The sequence below is a fragment of the Triticum urartu genome, chromosome 3A (genome assembly GCF_056163025.1).
Source record: "Triticum urartu cultivar PI428250 chromosome 3A, HENAU_Tu73, whole genome shotgun sequence".
Lineage (NCBI taxonomy): Eukaryota > Viridiplantae > Streptophyta > Magnoliopsida > Poales > Poaceae > Triticum > Triticum urartu.
The window spans coordinates 695,178,937-695,182,313 of record NC_141875.1 but is presented as its reverse complement, the minus strand read 5'-3'; the positions used below and the strand labels follow the sequence as shown (position 1 = coordinate 695,182,313).

Here is a 3,377-nt window from a genome sequence, read left to right as displayed (position 1 = left end):
ATTCAATAAATTAACTTAAACCATAAGAAAAATACTGAATACTGAATCTTGCCGTCAAAAAAGAAAAAAAATACTGAATACTGAATCTTCAAGTCAAAAAACAAAAGGAAAATACAAAATCATCGTTGCAAGGAATGGAAAGAGGGCTAAGACTAAAAGGTTGTACTTTTTTACATTTCAACAGCAAATGCATGAATTTCTGCTCTACAGGATGCAAGAAAGAAAGTTGAGATCTGTACCCCCAGTTCCAGATCAAACGCCTAAGTGCATGAGTGGATGCACCTTAGTGCATTTGAGTCAAGGTCTGAGATTTATTCGCAATCTGCAGCTCTTTCCCTGATTTGAAGTAGGCATCCAAAGCATTCAATGAAAAGAAGAAACAGTAGTAAGAGAACTTGCAAGGCTGGTGAATATCAATCAACGTACATGGCTACTTGATAACAAAGCTATTACAAAATAATAGGAAAAGAAGCACATAGCAGCGAACAAACATAACAGAGACCAGAATAAGCATATATAGTTCTGCATGTCATTAGGATAAATTTAGTAGATGCCAGGACAAAATTCCTAATAAGAAAATGTAAAAGCTGTCAAATAATATTACTAGCAGAATGACCATCGTGAATTCAAAATAATTGCAAACAAGGGAATAGTAGAGGGGCAGCATGATAATAATTTCAGAATAGATGTGTGGCAAACAACTCCTCGTGATAGAGGGGCTTCTCAAATCGAAGATGCACCGCTCCATGTTCATTGGAAAGAAGCTTTCCTATACTAAGATAGCTACCCAATTACAGAGCTATAGAATCGTGAACCTGATAGTACTTCCTCTGATAAACTTAAGGATGCAGACATGCGTTGGAAACACCAAAACAAAACCAAAGTGACAGTGCAATAATACTACTTTCCATCTTCGAAAGTTAGGATACGAAGTCTGGTAGTCATTTACCAAGAAGGCAAGAATCCAAGATAGCTAGCAGATAACAGGTCTTGAAACCAAACCAGGGAGCTAAGCACCATTACAAGTACAAGAAAACCATTTCAAACCCTGGGACTATAATTGCTAACGCAACATTTACCACTAAACGGGGGCCAGCATGGCAATCAGATTCTTAATAACAGTAGGGCAGCTCCTGCTGAGATGATCGAATCCGTCACTGTCCAACAGAGCCCTAAGATTTGCCGGGGAGCTAAGAAAACTTAAGCATGCCTTCTTTAAGCCGTCACAGTGGTGCTGCTCAGCTAACGTCAGGACGGTCGTTACTGAGCCTCCATTGATGTACTTGCATAACCTATCCTCGCAAAAAAAAAAAAAAAACCCTCTCCATGTTATACCTGTCCGCCGCAACAAGCAGATGCTGGCACATGACATCTTCATCTTCCTTCTTTGTCACCGGTAAGGAGTCGGTATACGCAAAACAGAGCAACGACTTGAACACCTCTGCCTCCATTTCATCTATGCGCACGTACTACACCTGCGGTGTCGCCCTCCTTCATACCGCCAAAGAGCTCCGCACTGAAGACTGGTGACCTGGCAGCAAGCACACAGCGGTGCGCTGCAAACGTATGACCATCAAACTCAAAAACCACGCCGGCGCCCTTCTCGGTCTTGAGGAGATCTCCGAGGTGCTGGTGCAGGTCAGATGGGGCGACAGAGACAAATGTTGCAGGGGTGTCTTCCGGCAAATCCTCTGCACGGTAGTCGCTGATGACAACGATATCACACCTGATGGTGAAAGAATCGTCCTTGAGATGCTTCGACTTCTCCAAGTCTGCCCTTTTGATGAAATTCCAAAGCCCCCAGCCCTGCTGACTAGTGTGGTTGTGTACTTTTGCTGATGCCAGTGAAGGTGCTTGGTCCGTCACCTCGTCTACGAAACTGAATTTGTGTTGCGCCGTGGTGACACTGTCATCAAGAACAAGAAACACGGATATGGGAAAATATTCTGTAGAGCATAGGCTTTGGGACACCCCCTTATCTAGCCACTCATTTTTGCATCACGATTCGTGCGAGTACATTTGTCTTTTTTGCTTCTCCCATATAGAACAACATATGAACTTCAAACTTGGCAGCTCAACAAAACATTCTTACTAGAATGTGGGGAAAAACTTTCAGAATTTTTCGTGCAATATAAATACTAAAATGTACATTTTTTAATACAAAAAAACTAATTTCGTATATTTATGTTTGACAAAAAAATCTCAAAGTTTTTTCTCACATTCTAGTTAGAACGTTTTGGTGTCTTGCAAAGGTTGAAGTTCATATGTTCTTTTATTTTGAAGAAAAAAAAAAGAGAAAATCTGATGTACAAAGTTAGTTATCTAGCACGGATCTCAAAACAATGTTGGAGGGTAAGGATAAGGGGTGTCCAGAAACCTGAGCTCTAAAAATCCGCGTCCACGGATATGTAGTCTGCGTTCTCTGAATTGAAGCCGTTGGGATGGTAATCGATGTGCCATCCGTGTCCTCCGAGGGTGAAAGGGCGGGACTTTATCTTATCTCCATTGGGGACGCCCTTGGTGCGGGAGTAGGCATCGATCTTGAGGAGGTGGCACCCGCTCGCTGTGGAGGCAATGATGGCGGAGGCAGACCGGGACGGCTTGCCGGCGGCGGCCGACATGGTAGACCTGCTCCGGGGGATGGGGGAGCTGCGACTCTCCTCTGCCGTCTCCGGAAGTGTTGTTGATCTGGTAGGGTTTAGGGGACAATGCGGGGAGGCGAAAAGAGGAAGAAGGGGAACAAACAAGGAAGCGAAACACTGATTTTATTCCGAGAGAAGGGAAAAAAATGAGACGACAGTCCAACTCCCAACGGCCCAAAGTAGTTCTTTTTAGAGCCACAGCCCAAAGCAGTTAGTACTTTTTTTTGCGGGTGACCAAAGCTGATTGAATTCCACATATAGTGGGATAATGCTTACATTATGTGGTTGGCCAAACCACACATGACTTCCTGGGACTAGATTAAGTGCATATTACAAAAACCCCTATTTTCGGGGATGATTTTGCTCTCACATTTCACCACCTGGGTGAAAGCAACGTGAGAGCCTACCGAGTATGGACACGTGCATTATTTTGGGAGGCTGGTGTGTACAGTTCCCCTAGTGACTGTAGGCCTTGGATGAAAATTTTCTTAACGTGATGGGCATACAAGGCAGCGGACGCTAGCTAGCCAGAAGCAGTAAAAGGGAAATGTATGCATAGTCAAATGTATGCAATTTTTTTGCCTTCACAACTGATCATTTGTTGGCTTTAATTAACTGAATGTGAAATACGCAATTTTTTAGTCCGGTTACCGAACAAATTCAGCAAGTGAAAGGCTAATTTGCTTGTTGATTGTAAAGGGTGATTTGTTATTTCCTCAATCTTGAATCAAAGAT

The 3,377-nt window shown here is 43.1% G+C and overlaps 1 pseudogene; it reads right to left on the bottom strand.

Annotated features, from left to right (window-relative positions):
• Window positions 1-1,081: 1,081 nt before the first annotated feature.
• Window positions 1,082-2,621, bottom strand: LOC125517981 (BTB/POZ and MATH domain-containing protein 1-like; annotated as a pseudogene).
• Window positions 2,622-3,377: the final 756 nt, after the last annotated feature.